The sequence below is a fragment of the Triplophysa rosa genome, unplaced genomic scaffold (genome assembly GCF_024868665.1).
Source record: "Triplophysa rosa unplaced genomic scaffold, Trosa_1v2 scaffold224_ERROPOS671929+, whole genome shotgun sequence".
In the NCBI taxonomy this organism is placed as follows: Eukaryota; Metazoa; Chordata; class Actinopteri; order Cypriniformes; family Nemacheilidae; genus Triplophysa; species Triplophysa rosa.
The window spans coordinates 137598-164153 of NW_026634240.1; the positions used below are offsets into that span (position 1 = coordinate 137598).

Consider the following 26556-nt stretch of genomic DNA (forward strand, 5'->3'; position numbering starts at 1 on the left):
ATAAAATCCGTGTTATTGGGTTGCAGACTTCATGTCTTGGAAAATCTGATTATTAGATTAGTTGTTTGGATCTGTTCTTTAACTCCACGTAGATTAATAAGGATTTTTACGAAAAAGTTGAGAAGCAGGAAATTTAAAGTCACCAAAAAAATAGCTTTTTTTAATGTATTAATTTCTGTCTTGATTCTTGAAAGTGAAAGTGACCTATTAGTCAGATATGGTGACCCATACCCGAAATGTGACCTCTGCATTTAACCCATCCAGAGAGTAGTGAACATACGCACAGCAAGTCGTGAACACGCATACACCCGGAGCAGTGGGCAGCTATCACTGCAGCGCCCGGGGAGCAAGTAGGGGTAAGGTGCCTTGCTCAAGGGCTCCTCAGACGTTACCCGCTGGCCCTGGCAACCTTCTGGTCACGAGTCCGACTCTCTAACCATTAGGCCACGACTTCATATTCTGGTATAATATGAAGGCATATTATACCAGAAACTTACACTTTTCAAACCCTAAATGTTTCACGTTGAGTCTAAACATCGATCATCGTAGATCATTTAACCTTTGCTGCAATTTTTCTCTTGTACATGCAGTGTAATTTGCAAAAGTAGATTTCTTTTTGTAAACGATTTAGCTTTTATTGCATCATAAAATATCATCAAGTACAGCAATTCTTCACAGATGAGCTCCATCATCAAGTATTTAAATGTGTTTTCAAATCAAGGGATAAAATCTCTCTATTGCACTGATTTCGAAAAAGCTTCCTATTTCAAACAGCTGTCCTCACTTGAAATGCCCTCAGGGCTGGTAAAACATCTCTGCTGGGGGCAGTGATTTTACAGTTTGGATCATAAGTTTTCTTTCCCCCTCACCGAGCATATTCATTCTCAACGGATGATAGTATTTATTTTTCTGTGCTGTGTAATGGGTGGACAGGACCGCCCGGTGGGTGTTGGCACTCTGATGTGAGGAGCCGTCTCTGTTTTGGGGTTTCTCTGTGGATCTGTGCCAAAACTTTCACAATAGGCTCCCTGGTGGAGATGCTGATTGCTGATAAATGCAATGCAAGCATTAAGGGTCCAGTGGGAATTTCTGTAAAATAATTTGCAGTTTGCCAAACACTGGATTTAATAACTCATTGATGTTGCAATGATCAATAATCACATTATTTTCTATTGTCCTGGGTAAAATGAGCATCATGTTGATTATCATCATGTTTCATCAACAGCTGCCTGGTTTTGCTTTTATTTGTCTGTGGAGAATGTAATTGCTGTGCTATAATTAGGGAATAAGTCACCTGATATTCACATGAGAGGAACAGTAACAAAAGAAAAAATAGACATTCAGGTCATTCTAGGAAATGTAGATTTTTAATCATAATCATAATTTTAAACCTTCAATCATAGTGAAGGCTTGAACACAGACATTCAACACCAACCTCCCTACCACCACCAGGTACCTGTCCAAACATCAGGGGGTAGACTCTGCCCCTGCCTTCACCTTATGGCAGGAAGAGCAAGAATCTGCAACCTTCTTAATTCAAACTATAGACTGGGTCTACGCCAGGGGTCACCAACTAGCAGACTCCGGTCCGAATGTGGACCGCGAGATGCGTCCGTCCGGACCTCAAAGCCTTTTGACATAATAAATAAATGAACGCCTAACATTATTTTCAAATGCAATCAAATTTATACCAGGCACATCAAGGTCCGCTCAGTAGCAGTTTGGGTCCTACGGCGCCACGGACAGTTAACATATGCGCACTGTTGCTACGTTCAGATGTCGACGTCGTGGAGTGAAGAGAGCCGAGACAGACTCGCTGCACAGTGCGCAAACAGATGTAACTGTGAGTGACTGAAAAACAATGTCCTTTTCAAAAGTTAGAAAAGTTGACGCTGAAAACCATGTTTTCCGAGATGAATGGGTCGCGAGATTTGCATTTATTCTTGCTGCATCGACATGCACGAGACCGGTTTGTCTCATTTGCTCAGAGTCTGTTGCGGTTGTCAAAAGTGGAAACCTTAAACGGCATTATGAAACTAGACATAGACACTTTGAAGAAACTTAGCCGCAGCAGTCCGAGATAAGGACACGGAAATATATTAGCTCAAAGCCCATAGGAGCGATCTACGTGGGTCCTCCCTCACTCATTTACCGCCCAACAACGAGCATATGAATGTTCCCTAAGAATACAGTGGATTTTAGGAAAACATAACAAGCCCTTTACAGATGGGAAAATAGTAAAAGAGTGAATGGAGCCTGTGTGTGAAACACTTTTAGAAGGAAAATAAAGACATGAACTAAAAGAAAATATCAAACAAACCCCCCTTTCAGCTGCAACAGTCACAAGAAGAGCTGAAATGTTATCAGAGGATGATCAGTCACAACTTGATGCTGCTATTTGTTAATCTCACTTCAGCAGAAAACAACACTTTAGTTTTCTTTTAAAGTTGATAATGTTGAAATGAATGTATGTTCAGTGCAGGTTTAGAGATTAGGGCATTTTGCACACTTTCCTTCATTATATTGTTGTCAGACATTGTTATGCCATTGTACAGATATGAAAAACCACCTATTCATATTTTGAGGTATTTAATTGTCCGGACCTCGGCTGGTAAGGAGGGTTCGTTTACTGGACCTCAAGCAATTTTAGTTGAAGACTCCTGGTCTACGCCAAAGAACTTTATCATATTATTTTCTACCATTTGCTGATTTGTTAAATAAATATTATTTCAACATTATCTTATTATATATTTATATATCTTATTATTATAACAATATCAACTGATCCCATTAAAATGAATATTCCTTAATCACCATATTTTAACAGGATTACATGTAGCATGCATAAGATGCTGTAATACCTACTGTAATAGCAGTAAAGGCAAAAAATTATACAACCTCTTTGTTTGATCTCTTACTAATGTGAACTTGGTGCTGCTCTTCATTGCTTTGTTACACACTTCCAACATTCCTGCGATAACTTGGATGAAAGGCCTCCTCTCCTCTGAAGGTTTGGACCATGACACAGGCAATTATATCATAAAATTGGAACAGATTTCAATCATTTCTATATCTAAGGTGATAGGTCAGCCTCAGCATGGATGTCTTTCCTTGGCCCACAGGGGCCAGCCGGGTGGGAAGAACCAGCATATGAAGCCATGTGACAGAATGATGTCATGGAGATGGGGGAGAATTCTGAGAAGTGATCTCATCGTGATTGATCGTACTGAGGAGGAACACACAGATGTACCTGAGCCTTTAACAGGTGGTTGTTGTAGGGCAGAATATATTTAGTTATGACGTTCACGTTGGAAAAGCTAAAACAGGTATTATTATTGTGTGTATTTTTTTATTTCAAATACCTTGTCCTACCCCAGCATGAAACAGATATCTCAAATATCTAACTCTCAAAAAGCTATATCATGTTTGATTCCAAGAAGTGTAAACACAATGCCTTTATCAAAACATTGCGCTGTTTGTTTGAGCATTCTGACCAGCCCAAAAGAAAAATACTGGCTCAACAATTGGCATGAGTTTGGGAAGGGACGCCTTGTTTTACTGATCAATGGCAGACAGGGTAGTGTTTAGACCTTTCATTATTTTTGAATGATAAGTGAGTAAAAGTTGTTGGTGATCAAAACACATAAGTAGTAACCTCCAGTGCAAAGAGAGAACAGTTTTGAGAACAGAAGAGTTAAACTGCCATTTGAGCAAAGCCAACAATGAATTGTGCGCTATTAGCTTTACATTAGATTACTGTTAACTTCACTGTAAACAACATCTTAACATTACTTTAATACAGCAATAACACAGGTACATCCTGAATGTTTCAGACAGGCCTCAGCGTAACTCTTTATATTTTATTTGACAGAGATTGACAGAGAGTGCTTTGGCAATAAGCAAGCAAATATTTACAATACAAGAAAAAGTTCAAAAGGTATACCAATTGAAACTTCGCTAAGCCACGCCCGAAAACCGCCACAGGCCAATCGTGGTTTAGCAACCGTAACTAGGCGCGGGAGGTCTGTCAAGCTTTCGAGCGAGGGAAACATGCTGAAGCGTTGTGCGTATGGATTGTGTAAATCTGATAGCCAGTATCCTAAAAGTTTGGACGGGGTGGTGGAATTTTTTCCCTTCCCGAAACCTAAAACCCAAGGGGAGAAATGCCGGACGTGGATCAAGCAGTGTGGAAGGCCTCATTCACAACTAAATGTGGGACATTCTAAAACGCTTAACGTGAAAAATGCTTAACGTACCTAAATAGCGATCAAGGAAAACCAAATTTATGTCAAATTTTACTTCTAATAAACACATGCTGCTGTCAAAAGAACGAGCTCTTGGTCCTTTAGAAACATTTGTGCTGTTTTGTTCTAGTTTGCTCCACGGGCTATTCAGCTCGATGTAACAACACTGAAGCCAGGAGTAAGCAACTTTATTGCCTTTCAGACTCATTTCTTAATATTGGTTTCAGACAGGGAATAAAAGTAGGCTACGGCACTTTTCAACACAATGCACGGTGGCTTTTGAAGTATTAATTACAACTAAATGACAGAAATTTGTCTAAGCCACATTAAGCTGTTTTCTCTTATAATGGACTTCTATGGTGAGAACGCTAACGTTATATTCACTTTATCCGCTGACCAAGAGCTCGTTCTTTTGACAGCAGCATGTGTTTATTAGAAGTAAAATTTGACAGAAACTTGGTTTTCCTTTATCGCTGTTTAGGTACGTTAAGCGTTTTAGAATGCCCCACTAAAGGTCGACAGGATTAACAAAAACACCTATGTTTGCTCCAAGGTACGAGCATGCTAATGTTAACTAGCTAGCTAACTCAGCACATCATTGCTTGGAAATAATGACGATTCTTTGTTCATTATGAATATATTTGAACGTAAAATAAGATGTTTAAAGGCAAGACGGAAATTTGTTTGTGTTGTTGATGATGTATGGCTCAGCTCAGCATCTCTGGCTCTTGCCAGGTCCAAGGCATAGATTAGACCCACGACGTGTGAGCAGTAGCCTGGCGCGCTACTAAAAATATAAGCGGGAGAATGTTATCATTCATAGGCTTTAGCTTCAATTTTGATTAAATTATTTTCTAATCGGTTGCATATTATGTCGTGGATATATCCCTCGAATGCACACTGCAGTCCCTTTTGTCTTGCTCTCTCAGATATTTCACATGTTCGCCAAAAATTACTAATTATCTCCTTGGGAATGTCTGACACCGGTGCATACATACTGTAATACACTTGCCAGGCGTGAAAGCTTGACAGGCGTAGCAACTGTAACTAAGGAGGGCGGGGCTTAGCGAAGGGTCAATTACTCACCCTCATGTCGTTCCACAATCGTAAGACATTTGTTCATCTTCAGAAGTTATTTTTTAAAGTTATTTTTGATGAAGTCTGACAGCTTTCTGTAAGCACCAAACACATGCATTGTGAAAGTCAGCTCCTGCGTCACCACTAGGGTTGGGTATCGTTTTAATTTTAGTGATTCCTATTCTGCTTATTGAATCTGGTTCTTATCGATTCTCTGTTACGATTCCAATATTTTTGGGGAGAGAAAAAATAGCGAAAACTTAAAGAAAAAAGTTTTTACCTTTTATTCTTGGCACATTTAGGCTATAACCTAACCAGTAGGCTAACTGTTAACTGTGACAATTCGTCAAATAATAACAACACTTCCATTAAGGAATAATCAGAAGCAATTACAAACCATAACTATTTAAGTATAACACAAAAATACAACATAAGAAGTGTTTAAATTATTTTTTTATTGAATCTTTCATTCAAGAGTCGTTCAAAACGGTGGATCGTCCATTATCTGAACAATTATTTGTGAATAAAACACTGAATTAATTCATTTTTAAAAAGTGATTGAATGAATAATTCAAATTAATATAATTTAAATACACTAGAACATGTTGTCTTGTAGCTTCCTGAATGTATTTAATTGTGATCACTATTTAAAAAAAATAAAGTAACTTAAACAAAACTGATTGTCTTTTCATCTCTATCTGTATTTTGTACCCGAGTGTGAGATGTTGCTAATGCTGCTAATATGAGCTGCTTCTGGTGTGTTGTAGCCGAAGGACTCGATGCTGGGAGACTGCATTCCTTCAGATAAATGCCGTGTTGAAGCAAATGTTTCATCATATTAGAGGTACTTCCTCCCTTGCACGAAATATCTTTACCACATGTATTGCATGTGGCAATGCTATCATCTTTTTTCACAAAGTTTAACCAAACTTTTGAACATTTGCTTTGAAATTTCCCGGGTTCTCGATACCCAACCCTAGTCAGCACCACATGTATGCGCCATGTGTTCTTGAAAGACTGCTGTAATTTCACACCTTTGGTCTACTTTATGTTGATCACAGTCTAAATGTAACCAAGGTAAATTTCTACTGGCAAATATGTAAAATTCCTATAGCCTACTGTACAGACACAAAGTAAATTCCTTATACAATATGCACTAGCCTATACATACAGGCTAAAAATTGTGATTCTAAAGATGTGAAAGATCTAAAGAGTATGAATTTTCCTGATGCGCTTGAACAAATCCAGCATGTTAGGAAGTGTTTCTGCAGATCTTGTGGATATGGCTATAGACCACACTGAGATCAGTCTGGTTGAGCCACGCAGAACCTGGCATATACAGTATATACCAGGATATCCTACTATGTCTCGCAGCGGCTGTGAAAACACATCATATCCACATTATGGAATAGCATGACTGTGTAAATGCAGTCTTCCGCAACAAGATTCCTTTCACTCAAATTTATATCACACGCATACACATACACGCTCGCTATTGAAATATCAGATGTACTGTTCTTTCATCCAGTTTTATCTGTAGAGTGAATTACAATCATAGAGAAACCACAAAAGTCGAACACAAAAGACAGGCAGTAAAGCAGTGAAAGGAACGGAGGCTGAAGCAGAACCAAGCCGTTTCATGATTGATTGTCCCACACTGATTATAGGGACTTTCTGAACTGCATTTAAATAAACTGCAACTCTAACTTCTTCCGGTGTAAAAGGTCAGCCGTATAAGTCTTTATTTACACAGCAAGCAGGTGTCCTGTGGAAATGGTACTAGGAATGAATTACCAGGTAGGATTAGATCTGAACATCCAGAAAAGACAAAGAGGCCATTTTTCCTCTGATGCTACAACTGTATGATCATCTTTAGGTCCACTAAAGATGGGTCCCATGGAGGTTCTAAGTGGTCCCCAGAAAATTTCAGGAAAAGAGAGCAAAATTTAAAAGGTCTACTGAATATTATTACAGTTTGATTAAGTGTTCAAATTAATTTCTAAATGTTGTTTTACTTGCTACATACATGCTGTACATATTTATTTTGGTTTTGTAAATCTCTAGTGAGTTTTTCTCTCTACAGTTCCCTTTATCTCACTCACAGAGATTTGTAAGGCAGCTGCCATTAAACAAATGTATTGTGAAAGTTGCTGCGGTACAAATACATTTGAATGAAAATGTTTGTAAGCAATATGTTGTCTTTAATTTCAAATTTATTTATCAAACAGTTTAAATGTTTCTTCATACATACACATACACAGTATACTGTAGATTGATACATAGGGGTCCCTCACAAAAGGTTTAACATATTTTATTCTGGCCCTTGATTCTGATTGGTACTCTAAGTTGTAAAATTCTCAAAACTATAAAGTGCATTAATTGCTGCTAACAAATTGTTTGTTGTTCTGTTTCTGAGCAATTAACTTCATTGATTGGTAGAGCAATAATATTCTTTATTAATATCATTACATTTTATGTACTGTGTTTTGTTTTATGAAAGCTTACCATGTATATGAAATAATTGTTTTATAAAAGCAAAATGCCCTGTGAAGCCTTGGTTTACAGGGTTTATAACAACTAAGGGGGGTTTAGAACGCCGCTTCATGTCGTGTGTAACAACGCCTCTTAGCTTTTATAAAAACCAAGGTCTCTGGGGGATTATTGCTTTAGGGCCCTATCGTACACCTGGTGCAACGTTGTTTAAATAGCAAATGCATTTGCGCTCATTTGTGCGCCCATGGGCGTGCTGGTCTAAAAAAGAGGTGTGTTCAGGTGCATTGTCGGCGCGTTGGTATTGAGGAACTGAAAGACCAACTCAAAACTGGTCTTAAGTCAATAGGACACTATTTTTTTTAGTTAGGCTATGTAAAGAGCGCGTTAGGAATATGCGCATAGGCGGGTGCACAGAGCTCGTACATTCTGCTTATTATACACAGACGGACGCGCAGCAGCACACAATAATGCCAAATATTACAAATAAATGGATAAAAATGTAAAATTATTATTGTGGACATAAAGATAAAAATCCGGCTTGTCTTGTATGGTCTGCTAGTGTGCTATAACCTCTCACATGAGGCGTTTCCTTTCTGGAGAAGTGTCCGCTCTTCCGAATTCCTTCCTGTAAATAGTGAAATCCTCATTGGCGCTAGCGCAACTGGCTCTTGGGAATGGGAGATGAGACTCTGATTGGTTTATTGCATGTTTGGCCCAAAAAACACCAATTACTCATTAAGAGAATCGGGACAACCTGCTAGACCATGCGCCCGGGTGCGCCGACCGTTTTCTCGTCGTTAAACTAGCAAAAGTGGATTCAGACATACGCCCTGAGTGCACCTGCGCCGTGTGCTTTAGACCATGCGCTTAGATCGTTAAGATAGGACCCTTATGTTCAAGAAATCAACAATCAGCCAAAAATGTATCACTTTATGTTGTCTGTTTGTCAGTAGGCATTTTGAATATTTTACAATGCATTTATTTACCTTAAAAATATATATTACAATTGGTTTACATAAATACAATTTACACTTAAATTATTTATGTGATAAATAACAACCATCATATCAACTGCAAAACTGCACCTGTTTGACAGAATGAGCCACACAGAAATATAAATACGTTCAGAAGATAAATTGTAATGGTGTCTCATGTCATGTGAGTTTACATATACATTTCCAGACCAGAATTCACAAATTCAATTTAAAAGGCCGTTTTTGTGTGTACAAATGGGTGGCCGTTCAGAAAAGTCAACTCTCCACCTGTTAATCTATATTGCCCATAGCCAGCGGTTCTGTGTGACCACAGGGATCAATGAGAAGACCTCGACTCTAAGTTAGCATAATGGGCTTAGAACACCATGCCATGCAAGTGATCCACAATGAAAATAGGACATGTTGGGAAAGCCACAGATCCAATAGTTATCACAGATGCCGCCATCACAATGCGATGTGCATTAAATGACAGCCGTTAGAATAAGATATCAGTAAAACGTAAATTGCACACAGTATACCATCATCCTCATCACACACACATGCACAAACTGAAAAACACAGACTCACAGAGCCCCTCACATCCTTTATTTAGGATCATGTTCTATATGACTTTGGAACTGCACCAACGGCTGTTTCTTCACTTAGCACACACTTTTTCCAAATGGTCAAATGGCTTTTACACATTCACTGATTCCTAAAAGCTGGAAAATAGCAGAGCTGAAATTGAAGTCAGCCAATGCCTTGTTCACACAGGAATATTCATTACCACCAAAAACCTTCTCCCATCTTTGCCAAATCATGTTTTTCTCCAATGCAAAGTGAAAGCATATGTTGTTTGTTAGCCGGGAAGTACAGTATCACCATTCATCACACTATAATACCCATCACTTTTCCTTGTCCAGGCCCAGGCCCTGGAATAATCTGATCAAGGTTTGTTTTCTTTTTGTGTTTGATCTCATCTTAAATCCACGTCATGAAAAGGGTGAAAGCTAAGAGCGCCTTTTTCAAAGGCACTATAATCTTAGGAAGTTAGAAACAACCGTAGTTTGGGATTTTTATTAGGCCATTATTGAATAAGTGCCTCTCAATTTTTTCCTGCTATGTGCAAAACCGTATGCATTATGCTTTTTTGACTCTAATATTCTACCCAAACATTCCTCAGTACATATTAAAAAAAGAACTGGTCACCCCTAAATTTTAATTCAGTCATCATTTGCTTAAATAAAAGCCTGTTTCCTGCATCGCTGCCAGCGGCTCGTTTGTATCAGTGCTCTTACCACTTCGCTCTAATATTAGTGTATTTTATTGTCGTTGCTAACTTATCCTGATATCTCAATAACCCTGTTCTTGTTATCTACTTGAAGATTCTAAACCAAAAGTGATAGTTAACTTAACGCCGTTAGCATAGCAATAGCGTGTTAGCTTGCTTTCTGTTTACACTGTGGAATATCATCTTGCCTCTGGTTTGTCTTGTGTGCTAACTGTTTCTCTTTTTAAGCGAGTATACTACGATCCATCGAGCAACCTTGGTAAGTTGGAATTGCACTTCAAATCCGGTGAGTTATGGCTTCTATTCCTATTATTGTTACTTGCACCTCATGTCATATGTTTAGCTTAGCCTTCTCTGTCAGCTGCGAGGGCTTTATATGCGATAAATGCAGGGAAATAGTTAGGCTGACAGAGAAGATCTTAGAATTAGAGTCTCGCATCCAATCTTTATCTGAGGATAGTAAGAGTTTAACGACGATAGAAAACACTTTGGATGCGAGCAACATTAGCGCACACAGCTCGGTTCCGGTTGAAAATCCCCCGCAGCTGGGAAACTTCGTGACTGTGAGACGGCGTAGTCGCAGGACAAAACATCACTCGACCGTTCCGATTACAGTCTCGAACAGGTTTGCCCCGCTCAGTGACGCACCGACTGAGAAACCTGCTGAAAGTGCCCTAGTTATCGGTGATTCTATTGTTCGGAACGTTAACATAGAGGCACCAGCCACCATAGTCCAATGTTTACCGGGAGCCAGAGCGCCTGACATCAAGTCAAATTTAAATGTGCTGGCTAAGGCTAATCGTAAATTCAGTAAGATTGTCATTCACGTCGGCACAAATGATGTTCGACTCCGTCAATCGGAGATCACAAAAGATAACATTAAAGAGGTGTGTGAGCTCGCAAGCATGATGTCAGACACTGTAATATTCTCTGGCCCCCTCAATGCTTATCGTGGTGATGAGATTTATAGCAGATTATATTCACTAAATGGCTGGTTGTCTGAGTGGTGCCTGCAGAATGATATAGTTTTTATAAATAACTGGAAGAGTTTTGAGGGCAGACCTGACCTGTTGAAACGAGATGGTCTCCATCCCTCCTGGGCTGGGACTTCCATCCTGTCTAGAAATATGGCAAAAAGTCTTAATGCTAATGCTAAAACTTGACTCGCTGGGGCCCAGGTCAGGGAGCAGACAGTATGGCTTAACCAACTGTCTGCTTGCCGTCTCACGTCGCAGAATACACAAAATGTACAACATGTAGTAATCCGTTCTCCCAAACATCACAAAATAGAGACTGTGTCTGTCCCCCGGATTAGCAAACATAAAATAATGCGTAAACCTCTTGAAAGTAATTTAATAAACGTTAAACAAACTAAACATGAACAAAATACAGATAATCAACTGTTACGACTCGGATTGCTAAATATTAGATCTCTCTCTAATAAAGCACTTTTTGTTAACGATATGATAACAGATCATAAAATAGACATGCTCTGTTTGACAGAAACATGGCTAAAACCAGATGATTATATTGCTTTAAATGAATCTGTCCCCCAAGATTATTATTATAAACACGAGCCTCGTCTAAAAGGCAGAGGGGGAGGTGTCGCAGCACTTTACAATAACTCTCTTAGCATTTCCCAGAAGTCGAACTCTAAATATAATTCTTTTGAAGTCATGGTTCTTCATGTTTCAACACCTAATACTAAAGATAAAACACTTTTTAAATTGATTCTAGCTATTGTATATAGGCCTCCAGGGCACCACACAGATTTTATTAAAGAATTTGGTGGGTTCTTATCAGAACTAGTACTGGCCGCAGATAGACTCCTTGTCGTTGGTGACTTTAACATCCACGTAGATAACGTTACAGATGCCTTAGGAATGGCTTTCAAAGACACTCTTAACTCCATGGGCATTAGTCAACATGTGTCAGGACCCACTCACCTTCGTAATCATACTTTAGATTTAATACTGTCTTACGGTATAAATGTGGACGACGTTAAAATCCTTCAGCAGAGTGAAGACATTTCGGATCATTATCTGGTATTATGTTTGCTTCACTGGCCTACGGCTGCAAATAAAACTCATTGTTACAAATATGGTAGAACAATAACTTCAACTACCAAAGATGCGTTTCTCGATAATCTGCCCGAATTGTCTCAAATCATGAGAAATAACGTTGAAGATCTTGACATTACCACTGAAAATTTTAATTCCACCTTCTCGGTAACGCTAGACAAAGTTGCTCCACTACGTTTAAAGAAGATTAAAAATGGCAGCCCCACACCGTGGTATAATGAACACACTCAGGCTCTAAAGAAAGCGGCCCGAAAAATGGAGCGCAACTTTAAGAAAACTAAATTAGAGGTATTTCGTACAGCATGGAAGGATAGTATTCGAAAATACAGGAAAGCCCTAATAACTTCTAGATCCGCCTACTTTTCATCACTAATAGAAGAAAACCAGCACAACCCTAGGTTTTTATTTAACACGGTGGCTAAATTAACAAAAAATAAATCGTCAGTGACTTCTGATCCTGTATATCAGCATAGCAGTGATGAATTTATGAACTACTTCACATATAAAATCCAAGATATTAGAGAAAAAATTATAACAATGCAATCAGAAGTGAAACCCGCTGAACAAACTAACTACAGCGCCCTTAAGGAGAAAATGCAATTATTTTATACCGTAGATCAAGATGAGCTGTCTAAAATTATTAGATCATCTAAATCAACAACATGCATACTAGACCCTATACCTACAAATCTACTGAAAGAGATGCTCCCAGAAATTATAGATCCTCTTCTTGGTATTATTAACTCATCTCTGACATTAGGACATGTGCCTAAAGCATATAAGGTGGCTGTTATAAGGCCCCTTGTCAAAAAACCCCAACTCGACCCTAGAGAACTAAGGAACTACAGGCCTATATCGAATCTACCTTTCATATCTAAAGTTCTGGAAAAAGTAGTTTCAACTCAATTATGCTCCTTCCTCCAAAGGAATGACATCAATGAAGAATTCCAGTCTGGATTTAGAGCATGTCACAGTACAGAGACTGCTTTGATCAGAGTTACAAATGATCTGCTATTGGCGTCTGACCGAGGTTGTATCTCGTTATTGGTGCTGCTAGACCTTAGTGCTGCATTCGATACCATTGACCACAGCACACTCCTACATAGACTCGAAAATTATGTCGGCATTAAGGGAATAGCTTTGAAATGGTTTAAATCTTATTTATCCGACCGTTTTCAATTTGTAGCAATAAACAATGAGGTGTCACGCAAATCGCAAGTCCAGTACGGTGTACCACAGGGCTCAGTCTTAGGGCCTCTGCTCTTCGCATTATACATGCTACCTCTAGGAGATATAATAAAGCGACACGGAGTTAGCTTTCACTGTTATGCTGATGATACTCAACTTTATATTTCCTCGAAGCCTCATGAAACACAGCAGTTCCATCGAATAATGGAATGCATAGTCGATATAAAAAACTGGATGAGTAACAACTTTTTATTACTGAACTCGGACAAAACGGAAGTGTTACTTATTGGACCGAAAACTGCTATAAGTAACAACCAAGAATACTGTTTAACTATTGACGGATGTTCCATAAAACCCTCGTCGTCAGCAAAGAATCTTGGCGTTCTATTCGATAGTAATCTGTCATTTGAGAGCCACGTCGCCAACACCTGTAAAATTGCGTTTTTCCATTTTAAGAATATATCTAAACTACGTCATATGCTGTCAATCTCAGATGCAGAGAAGTTAATTCATGCATTCATGACATCAAGACTAGATTACTGTAATGCGCTGTTAGGTGGTTGCCCTGCAGGCTTATTACAAAAACTCCAATTGGTCCAAAACGCGGCAGCTCGAGTTCTTACACGTACAAAAAAGTATGAACATATTAGCCCGGTTCTGTCAACCTTGCACTGGTTACCTATAAAGCATCGCGTTAACTTTAAAATCTTGCTTATTACCTATAAAGCCTTACATGGTTTAGCTCCTCAGTACTTGAATGAACTCCTTTTGTATTACAGTCCTTCACGTGCATTACGCTCTCAGGCGTCCTGTCAGTTGGTAATACCTAGAATTTCAAAATCAAGTGCAGGTGGTAGATCCTTTTCCTATCTAGCGCCTAAACTTTGGAATAGTCTTCCCTGCACTGTCCGGGAGGCAGACACACTCTGTCAGTTTAAATCTAGACTAAAGACGCATCTTTTTAATCTTGCATACACTACTCTTCCATAATATAAATCTTCAGAGGGTTTAGGCTGCATTAGTTAGATCAACCGGAACCAAAAACACAACTGATGTACTTGTTGCATCAAAGAGTACAGAACAGTACTCTACTCTCAGCCAGTCTTGTCTCATTGTTCCAAGGTTACCACAGCGAGCAGGATGCAGTTCATGGCCTGACCTGATGGTAGAGCGGAGAATGGGAAGTGGGGACCTGACAAGAGCTGAGATGATAGAGCTGGATAAAGAAGGACGCGGTCTCTTGACATGTCTTCACCACAAAACTTCAAATGCTATTAGATTATTAATGATAATCTTAAACTATAATTTATTTTATTATTAAGTTTATTTATTTTATTTAGCCTTGTTGTGCAAGTTCTCTGGAGCTTGTGCAGAGGCAGCAGCTTTTGCCAGAGGGGAACTGGAATCCCCTGGTTGGGCCTGGGTTCTCCTGAGGTTTTTTTTCTCGATTAGAGTTTTGGGTTCCTCGCCACCGTTTGCATACTGTTTTTGCACTATCTGCCTGACCGGGGGGGCTGCTTTAGAATCTTAAAGTTTTACTTAATTAATATTGCATATAGGAATTTATAGTCTGTTATATTTGACCTGTGCTTCTCTCTCCTTATCCTAAATGTGTGCTCTCACTGAGCGTGTGTGCGTACTTGTCCGTGTACGTACGTGTGTGTGTGTGTTGTGTGTCTGTGTGTGTTGGTGCGTGTTGTGTGTGTGGAGTGTTTTGTGTGTGGGTGTCTCTGTCTTCTGTGTTTTCAACCTTTTCTTGTTTTTGCAGGTACAACTTTGATTGTTTTGCTTGTAGTCAATGTGTCTCCTGTACAGCTGCTTTGTAACAATGAAAATTGTAAAAGCGCTATATAAATAAAGTTGAGTTGAGTTAATTTTCTTCAACCACTATTTCTTTCCTCTGTCATTCTGCTTTACAGCATCTAACTGGTATGGTTTTTGAGTATGTAACTGCTGCCTCTGAGAAATTCATATCCCATCTTTAGACATTAAACAATGAAAGTGAAACTGAGAAATCGGTTGCCTCTGCACATGGGTTACGTTTTTTTCTCATTAACAGAATCACATTAAATGGCAATTTGCTACACCTACAGATCACACTGTCCCAAACTAGCTTGGTTAAATGACCTTGACCACTCTTTCCTGATAGGCTCTTTGACACTTGACCCATGCTTTACACCCCATGAAGAAATTAGCTGAACTTGAGCTTGAATATATGAGAGTGGGCTTCCGCAAGGACCTCATATGTCAGTGATGCAACAATAACAAAGATTTATGACCCTCGCCCTTAAGCCACTTATCCTCTCCTTTGACTCATGAAGCAGAAAAGAGCTTTATAAGCCTGGCACACCTTGTAGAAGTTCACGATCTCACTAGGCAAAAACCAATCATGCTTTATCAACTTTTCTAAAACTCTGCCACCATTTTGAGCAGAATTTGAAGTTTAAACAAACCCTATTTTAAACCTGAAAACACACAGTAAGCTCACGGTTAGCAACACATCCGGTGGTCCTCGACTGTCTGAGGGAAAATGGGTTCTGGCATTGCTTAAGTCTCCTGTCTTTAGTTAAAGCACTCCATGTCACACATGAGACGGTAACCTGATAGCACAAACCTCTGTCTAAACATAAGACTGATCTTGTTATGAGCTGGTTAATCTACATTACCCCATTCAGAATGTCACTCAATTTAGACTGAACATTCTTTCTTCAATGAACATGTGATTTTTTTTGTTCAAACCAGCATCTCTCCACTTGAACTGGGTTTGGAATATTCTTATCCTTATTTACCAAATTATTCTTATCCAAATTAAAATTTTGTTGAATTACTAAAATGCAAGCAAACCTGAGTCTGTAAAAGCCATGTATTGAATTCTGCAATTAAACAATCTACAGCTTTTGGTTGACAATCCAACATAATACTTATTTCAGTTGTTTCAGTTTCATCAATGTACATCGTTTAGAGAACAATTGCAATAATACCATGTATTATATATACTATGATGAATTTTGTCTTCATGTATTTTTTGTTTCATATTTATTACAATTTACTACAGTAACCACTGGCTAAATGCATGTAAAGCTGTTGCAATGATTCAAAAACTATGAAAAACAGTCAATACATAAAACTGAAATTGAATTGTGTTGTGTAAAGGAAGGGGAAGCAATGCTTTGAGTGACCATGAGATCCATATGCCCCGCTATGATGTACTTTGGCAACAGCTGCTCTGCTGACAGCCAACTGAAAGTCATGGCCAAAGTTAGGGACCATAATTGCTTTGCTGTTCATATAGTGGAAGAATCAACTTTGTCTTAGATATCTCTCCCATGGGCCGTTTTCACAATGACGTCACTTAACTTCTGCCTTTTCGCAAAGCAGTGTATCATAACATCCGTCTTGCAACAAACAAGAAGAAGAACTTCCGTTTTGCCGTCGTGCAGGAATTTAACAACAGTGGAAAAAAAACTGACAGAACACGTATTCAAGTACTTATGCTAGCACCTTCAGTAACACAAAATGAAAACAAAACACTTACCTTCATAATCAAACAGGCACTGTTCAACAAAGAATTTGTGTCCTTTCTCTAGCTTTGATCTTGTCGTTAGCAAAAATTTGTCTGCAAGACGTTCTACATCATCTAGACGTTTTTGTGGCATGATGTGCAAGGGACTTGGTAAACTCCATTCTGAGGCGCTAGCGGAAGTAACTTCTTGAGTTTTACTGGCGGTTGGCAAACCAGCTTATAGGTGCATTATCGCCACCTTATGAACTAGAGTGCTAGCGGAAGTAACGATACACTGCTTCGCGGCAGAAAGGAAGATGCGTGACGTCATGTGAAAAGGGCATATTATGCCTTAAGAGAAATTAAAAGGTGATAAGCATGACCCAGAAAGATTGTGCTTGGAGGAATCTGTCGACCCAAGAGCTCGGATTTCTGATTGCAGACTTTTTCTTTTTCTCAGAGGAAATGCCTTTTTTGGCGTAAAAAAATACTTTTTTAAAACCAAGGCACGCACTGAAAATTAGCGCTGAAAAGGCATGGACACAGATGTCTTTGTGACTGACCTTATTGCATTTGTAGGGGTTTCCTCTTCAGACGCAAACTTTATGGGAGGAGAGTATTTAAAGAGAACATATTTTGTGATTTTTAAGGACCTACTTTGGTTTATGGAGTGTCCAACAACAAGTTTACGTACATACAATGTGTAAAAACGCTTTCATTTTCTAATAATAGGCGGTTATTATTACCTTACTTCTTGACTGACTCTCAAATGATTAGTTCGGCGATTCATCTTTCTAATCCCCTCCTTTCTGTCAGCCTACTCTGATCTGATTGGTCAGATGGTCTATTCTGCTGTGCTTGGTCTACCGCATACAGCGCCGCAAATGGAACATAGGCGGGCATTACACAGAGTGAAGCAAATCCAACCCGGAACTGAAATTAGAATGACAGACGACTCGTTCACGTGATTCAGTCAAGTCCTTTTTTCTCAACGCAATAACTTTGTTCACTTTCGGCTTAACAACTTGGCAGACTGCCTGCATTCACACACAAAAACATTACACACTGCATTGTAAGTTACTTTTTAAATGGATCACACAAGGCGATTTGTGCTTGTCATTGTACTGGTATTTGCGGCTTTATTTAACGCCCAAAAGGACATTTTTATGAAGCCAGTTAAAGGAATAATTCACCCAACAATTAATTTTTATCCATAATTTACTCACCCCTATACCAGCCTATGTGTATAGTATATAATTGCAAGAATGATACAGGCTCGTAAACACGTGAGAACCAACGAGATTCATCCTTGAGATAAATGAAGCCAGCATGCTGCCATTACGCATGTTGTTTTCTCATCTGTACATGTTCAAAATAAAAAGTGATCTATTTCTGTCACGGTTTGTGTGGAAGAACCCAATTGCAGGCAGCAGGGGATGAAGGGGTTAACAAGGGCTTTTATTTTAAATGAACAAAACACAGAACATCAAAACAAAAACCCACGAGGGGGTATAACTAAACAAACAGGATACTAAACAGGACGTAGACTGACTCACACTAAACTAAGCAAAACATACTTGACAAACTAAACTAAACACTTACTCAACTTGACGAGACAATCCAAACGGGAACACGAGCATGGGGGAAACCAGGAAAGCACAGGATACACCAACAACGAGGAACGCCACCAAAGACACTATGTACACACACAATGACCGAACACAGGACAATGAAACATGAGGACTATTTAAAGGCAAGACAAACGAGGGATAATGACACAGGGCAGGTGGGAAACATTAGACATGGCAGGGAAGCAATACATGAAACGAGAGGGGCGGGGCCAATGACGAGACACTGGAGAGAACGCATTTTATTGTCAAAAGGACAATAATATGTTTATCTCCACACATAACCAAAGGCTTTGTCATGACTCTGCCACAGGAGCAAGAAAAACATGACTAAGTGAGGCAGAGCCATGACATCTCGACTAAATACACTCAAAATATTAATTGTTTTTATTAAAAAATGTATCATTTCGCTTCAAAAACTATATTAACCTCTGGAGTCTGATTACTTTTATGCCGTATATATGCACTTTTTGAAGAATCCAAACCTGGGGAACGCTTTAAAGCCAAGCTAGGAAGAGCCAGGGCATTTTTCAAAATTACTCTATTTCCATCCAGCTGAAGAAAGTCATCTACAACTAGGATGACATAAGGGTGAGTATATTATGCATTAAAATTAATTTTGGGGTGAACCATTCCTTAATTTGCTTTCCATTTCAATATCTCAGTGATTAAGAGAGATTAAAGGGAAACTTTCTTAGCAAATCAAAATTTCCCCATGTTTTACTCACCCTCAAGGCATCCTAACTGTCCTAACAAATGACGGTGATGAAAGCTCCCGCCAGAGTATACGCTATCCTATTGGAACTAAACGAAAAATGCAGCGTTCGTCACCGGAATTTTCGCCTGCGTCATCTGCCGGAAAAACAAGCCTCTGGTTCACGTGCAATCAAGAGATGACGGAAGCTAGACATTAATGTTAATGGAGCTGTCAATATGGATATTTCTCTTAAACAAATGCATCGATTCACTTCAGAAGACTTTGTTAAGACCACGGAGCCGTGTCGAGCAGTCCATTGATCGATGGATGCACTTTTTGGAGCTTCAAAAAGTCAACACCCATTCACTCCCATTCTACCACTTGGAAGTAAAATTATTTGTGGTATTATAACACCGACTGCATTATTCTTCAAGAAGAAAAACATATTCAGTTAGGATGCCTTGAGGGTGAGTAAAACATGGGGGAATTTTGATTTGCTAGTAAAGTATCCCTTTAAGAGATCTCATTATGGTGGATTTGCTTTCCAACTGGAAAGATCAGTCACAGAAATCTCTGACACCGGAGATTAAATTAAACAAACCTGGCTTCTTGAAAACTTAAAACTCTCAAAGTTTAGAGTCATGTTGGACCGGAAATTGAATGGTCTCAAAGAAATCTGAATATGGGACATGGTCGTTGAGAGTATGGATGTTTAAAATAACACAGGCTTAACTTCAAGGTCTGCTTCTGTGGGAATAACTAGGGCTCTGTGCTGCCTTCATGCTTTTACTTTGCATGGCAGCCAAATCGAGATTTGGCCACTGTGTATTCGGTAGCTGAGCTTGGATACATATCGAGGGGAAGAACGAATATCATGTTGACAGGGAAAGAGAGAGAGGAGGAGATTTGAATAACTCCCTTTTCCACCGAAAGCCTCTTTTCTTACTCTCGCTCCCCCTCTTCGTTTCCTCCAGAGGTGAATGAGTGGGGAGGACTGAGAATAATAAATAACTTCATCATTCCAGTTTCTGATTTCAAAGCGAGTGAAAGACAGGGTCGGTATACGATGAAGGAAGCAGAGGTGGACCCCTGGGAAAATTAATCTAAATGATCTGGGACCCAAAAGTGAGGGTGGGGTGGAAAGGGCCTTACAAATTAGATCTGGAGCAACCCGGCCTTTCCTCTCCTGGAGACTATTGCGTTTCAGCTGAGGACAAAGCTGCTTGCATCCATGACTATATGGGCAGCACAGAGTGCATGTGAACTTGTGAAAAGAGGGACGATGAATCATCTCACTTGTAAACGTAAAACATTAAACAGTTTCCAGTGAAAAATCTTTCTGGTGTTTTAGAGGTAAAACATGTAATTTTTTAGATGTTGAAACACTTAAAGAGAATGGTTGGACACAGTTATGAGTAAGCCATTGGTAGGGTTATATTCTGATAAGTGTAAAAAGTGGCTTTGTGGTGCTTTTATTAACATTATTTACTTTCTTCATTTTTCTGTTGTTTGTGGACAGGCTATGTCAGCTTCTGGCTAGCTTGGGGTTATCAGTAAAAATTAGTCAAAAGTAGCCGTATTCTGAAGAAGCTTTTTACATGCTGGTTTCTGTCTGCAGCTTATGATTTAACAGCTTGTGCATTAGTTTGGAGCAAGAAGATACTGATATACTGCTAGGACTGTGTGCCTTCTTGTGGTGCTGTCTGTCAGTGTCCCCAGTATCCAAAGTGATCAGTCAGATGGTATTTCCTGTTGATTGCTTAAAAAATGTTTCCGGATCTGAGTGGCGGTAAAGTAAATAGGGTTGCTTCCAAGTCTTTTATTTCTGGGCTACATGATCCATCTCAAAGCAGCTGTGAGACCTTTATCTACTTATCAAATAACTGAGTAAATGGCATGTTGAGTTTTTGTAATGTAAGAGGAGGTTGTGGAGTCATACAAAAGACATTCAAGAATCAAAATTAAAGGTCGAGTGTGGGATTATTTAGGAGGATCTATAGACAGAAATGCAATAAAATATACAAAACTATGGGCCAGATTTACTAACAGCTTGCAGCGCTGAAAAGGCATGGACACAGATGTTTTTGCGACTTACCTTATTGCATTTGTAGGAGTTTCCTCTTCAGACACAAACTTTATGGGAGGAGAATATTTAAAGAGTAAATATTTTGTGATTTTTAAGGTCCTACTTTGGTTTATGGAGTGTCCAACAACAAGTTAACTTACATACAATGCGTAAAAACAGTTAAATTTTCTAATAATAGGCAGTTATAAATCCCCTCCTTTCTGTCTGATACACTGATTGGTCAGATGGTCTAGTCTGCTATGATTAGTCTACAGCGTACACTGTCGCAAATGGAACGTATGTGGGCATTACACCGAGTGAGGCAAATCTGACCCAGAACTGAAATTAGAATGACAGACAACTCGTTCGCATGATTCAGAGTCAAGTCCTTTTTACTCAAGTCAATAACTTTCGGCGAAAGTGATATAACAAAGTCTGAACTGCTTACATTCACACACTGCATGAAATGTAATTTTAAGGACATTGTAATAGTTACTCTTTAAATGAATCACACAAGGTGATTTACTAAGATTTGCGCTTGTCACTGTACTGATATTTGCGGCTTTATTTAATGTCACCTGAATCCATTGTTAAAAATGAATCACCATCTCACAATCTGAGCTGCTCAGATGGAGAGATGGGGATCTGCGGCGCATGTCAGTTTGCATTCCTATATTAGTAGATTAATGAGGAAAACCTCTTATTTTGCATTTGAGCATACTACAACTTCCACATTGTTTTGGTTGCTTTTTGGACCGTTTATAGTGTGCGTTACAGACACTCCTGTCAACACTCCCATTTTTCCTGTCATTTCTTCCAGTAAACTCAGAGAACGCGAGCACGCACGGACAGACGAGGACTCCCCAGATGCGTTACGAACAGACGGGGACTCCTCCGGAAGGCGACAGCGAATTTGGACGCAATGGACGCTTAGGTCTCCCAGATTCTGTAACCCAAATGTTGACAGGCATGGATAAACAGCCATTTCATTTCATTTAACCAGAAAATAGGATGCCGGGGAGAGTGACAGCGTGATGTCATTCCCCTCACAACACACAGTTTGATGAGAGACTATACAGTGCCTGGCGAAAATTAGGTTTTGAACACGTTTACATTTTAGATAGTCTTGATATTTTCATCATTAATAATTTATATTAATGATCCACCCGACCCGCAGATTATTGAATGTGGCTAATTTGTGCAACGTTTAGTAGATTGCATTGGTCCTTGTGGGAATGAGATATTGCGCCTTGGTTTTTTAATGTGCACCTTGTTAGTAAATCACCCACAGAAATTTCCACACCCATCGGAGCTTTTTTTAAATTGCGCTATCGCACTATTTTGCCATGATTAGTAAATCTGGCCCTATGTCTTTAGAGGTGTATAAATACCTTACGTAATGAACTGTGATGTTTGTATTAGCTTAGAATAAGCTTTTTTTTTTATCTACATACAGAGCGGGCCTACATAACGTTACATGGAATTTGCCATATTGCACCGCTATGTTTTGTACAGTAGCCATAAACGAACAAACAGCTCTACAAAGCAGCTCTTAATGTGTTTTTAGAGGCAGCTTGCATCATCACTAAATTGAAGACACACGAAGAAGAAGAAGTAGTAGTAGGAGGAGGAGAAGTAATAACTTACTAGTAGTAGTTGTCTGGCTTATTCGAAGCGTAGATCGTTCTTTGTAAGAACTTTTGATCAAATGGAGGACAGTGCATACCCTGATAGCACACGTACATCTGGCAGACATATATTTGATGTCTGCATTTTCATCTGCAAGACATGTGGCAGATGCTGTTTGCTCATCTGCTCTACATCTCTGAAACGTGTTTTCCAGATCTCCAGATCTTTAGCAGACATCTTACAGACGTACCTGTGCTATCTGGGTATTGTGCACAAACTTGAATCTCCGTCGGCAAAGAAGAAAAAACATGATGCTGCCAGACAACATAGGGACAGATGACGGCAGAAATCCAGGATAAATATCGGTGTAGCTATTCCCAGATGGAAGGTGCTAATGAAAGACAAATGTTTTCAAAGCGACGCCAAAGTTGCCTGTTTTCTACTGGACCATTAAACTAATCCAACTTTAGCAATGTAAATGAACTGTGGTTTGATAGCTTTAGCTACAAATGGGCATAAACTCAGAGTGAATTTTTTTACTGTGGCGGCCACTGTCGTGCTTCGAAAGGGAAGGGTGAGCGGAGGACTGAGAGATTGGTTGCAATTCTCAAACTCACCGCTAGTGGCTGCTAAAAATCCCACACTTTAAGGTTTTGAGGCTTTAAGGTTGCCAGAGAGCTCTGTATATTTGACATTAATCTTACAATAGCGACTGTATAATTGTATGTATTGTATAATTTCCCATCTTCTTTTTGTCCTAACCAGAGAATTCCACTGCGTTTCTTGCTCTCCTTTCATTCTGAATAGCAGCTCTATCCAAACAATAAAGATGAAATCCATAGCACCATGGCACTCCAAAGGTGAGAGAAGAGTCCAATAAGCCAGACAGTAAAAGTACTATTATTGCTATTGTTATCTACAAATTATCATTACATGAATGGAAAAACATTCAATTCCGTTTTGCTAAGAATGTAGATGGACGAGGTTCAATCTGTAATGTAGATCCCTGATTAAAATTTGCACAGTGCATAGTCATTTACTAAACATTGTAAACATTAGCTAAATCATGTTCAATTATCTATAGGCAATATACATGATGGCTTGTTTTTCCAAGGTTAAGCAAATGGAGTCACTTAATTTGTTCACACAGTTAATGTCTTACACTGTTTGTTAAAGCTCCTCATTAAATATAACATTGTAGTAAGTTTTTGATTTTATCTTTGATCCCTGTGCTGACCGGCATTCTTACAAGTTTCCCCTATAAAAGCCAAAACAGAGAAAACAATGGTCGACATCCAAGTCAAACTAAAAAATAAAATCACATATAAAAACTAACCTTAGCCCCTCCATGCACATTTCTAAAAACCAAATACCTCATCATACCATGTGTACGTTTATGAAATTATGACCTGAGACTATACGGAAACTGGTGTTAAATGAAGCAAGTGAAACCTGCAACAACTGACGCCGCAAACCAGATAAACAAGGTCACAGGACAGTGGCGTTGTTCTGCCATGTTTTAAATTTGTTTGGCTTCGGTATGTTTGTTTCAAATTTTCGTAAAATGTATGATGGGCTTTGCTTTCATGTTGGCTGAGTTATGTGGTGCTCTCTGGAAGAGCTACAGTAAAGGGCTTTGAAGTGAAGCCATAAATGCAGTGAGTGAGCAGCCAACATTGCATGCTGCTGTAGAGGTGGAAGCAGGACACAGGTTTGAGTAGTTAGTTGGGGGGGGGGGTTGGGGGGGTGTAGACCACATGAGAGATGAACGTGTGCCGTACTTTCTAGCCACGCCAGAATGCTGGTCAAGGGGTGTAGCAGAGTGTTCCATGCAAAAAGTTTGATCTGGACCACAAAATATCAAAATGAAAGACAGGTGGTGTCGTTATTTGGGGTTCTGTATCTGCAACATGCACTTATGTGACTGCAAAATACAAAGTGGAATGCCGTTCCCAATTGCATCATTGCAAAATCATGCTGATGGTTTGTCTTGAAACAGCAGAACTGTTTGCTTTCCTGACATTTTCCTGACATTTTGTGCTCTACATGAACAAAAAAAAAAAATTATCCTACTATAGTCAATGATGTCCCAGAAATGTCAGTTGCTAACAATTTTCCAAAATATCAAAATATCTTTCTTTGTGTTTATCAGAACAAAGGAATGTATACAGATTTGGAACAACCTGAGGGTGAGTAAATGATAACAGAATTAAAATTTTTGGGTGGAGTATCCCTTTAAGACATCAATCTGATTATTAACGTATTAGTATGGCTTAATTGTAAACATAGCTATTGTCCACTGTGTATATTGTTATGTAGACAGAGGGCAAAATAGATTCTTTTTAAATTTCCATTTAAGTCATAATAATTGGGATTACGTGTATTTCATTTGAAGAGACATTTTCATATGTGTGAATGACCAGAGGTTGACCTGAATTTGAGTACTCATCTGGAGGCCATCTTCTCTATTCGCAGAGAAAATTTAAATCACCTCACAATGGGCTGACTCTGAATGGTTAGTTGTTTCAGTCATTGCTATGCTTAGAATGAATGTGGCAAGTCTTTCATCAACACTGACTGATGAGCACTAAATAGTGTGCCATGAATGTCTCCTGGGGGATGAACTAGTGAGATCATGTTTAAAAAAGAACAACATGAAAAGAAAACTCAAAGAAAAACAGCATGGTGAAAAATCACAGCAGTCAGAGTGCTGTTCCTCCCTTCTCAAAATGTCTAATATGATAAAAGCAGTAGAAGTTGCTAGGCTTGTGGACATGACTTCTTTTGTTACATGTCCATGGTGTCTTATATAGCTAAAAAGAAGTCTTTCAAAATGCCTTTTTTCCAAGTTAAATATTGCATTATCAAATTATGCTAAAATATAAATCAAATTCAGAAAGTTCATCTGAGCATCAAAACATTAATATGGTTGATGTGACACTCAAATATTGGTTTAAATAAAAACATTTATAGACGGTTTCAGCAGCAATAACATAAACTAACATTATGTGGCCCAATGTCCGGTATAGACGTCCGCGAAGAATCTATAGCTGTTGAGTAGTTTTAATTTAATACAATTAATATACAATTACATCTTAATACAAAATAAGTTATATTATAACCAAACACAGACCGGAAGTTAACTTTGGGCCAGCGCGTGCGTTCAAAGACTAGAAATATTCTATTTGATATTTAAATTTCTTGGGTTTAGTGGAAATTGATAACCTGAGGGCTGTTCCATAAAAGGCCGCTAAGAAAAGCGGAGATTAAAGCCAACACCTGATTTGAATGAACCGAACTCATCAGTCACGCTTAATTCGGTTCCATAAAGTGAAGTTGAAGATCATGTGATCTGACTAATTTGAGTCAGGTTCACCTAGTTCAGATAATTGTGTGTGCACGCTAATATTCAGCAGCCCTAAAGTCAAGCTTTGATCAAGTCGATCTGCTAAGGAAAAGAGAGCGGTGATTGGTGCTCTTCTTCTTCTTATGTGTTTAACGGCGGTTAACATCCAGCGTGTTGGTGCATTACCGCCACCTTCTGCAAAACGTGTGAAGAATTTAAACCTCAAAGGTACGAAACTGTGGTACTACCGCTGCAAATAATGAAACCAGAGGGAAAGATTGGCAAGAAATTCCTAAATGACTCAATACATGCAGTATATATAAAGTGTTCAGATATATTCA

The 26556-nt window shown here is 39.0% G+C and overlaps 1 protein-coding gene and 1 long non-coding RNA gene across 4 annotated transcripts in view; both read left to right on the forward strand.

The window, feature by feature from the left end:
• map1sa (microtubule-associated protein 1Sa) overlaps positions 1 to 26556 on the forward strand; it is a 126032-nt gene that overhangs the window by 63585 nt on the left and 35891 nt on the right. The gene's annotated exons all lie outside the window — the stretch shown is intronic.
• Positions 10044 to 26556, forward strand: part of LOC130550041 (uncharacterized) — a 20439-nt gene continuing 3926 nt past the window's right edge. Inside the window, exons 1-2 of the long non-coding RNA XR_008962316.1 lie at positions 10044 to 10338; positions 14471 to 15021. This is a non-coding gene — a long non-coding RNA (uncharacterized LOC130550041). The remainder of the gene's footprint in view (positions 10339 to 14470; positions 15022 to 26556) is intronic.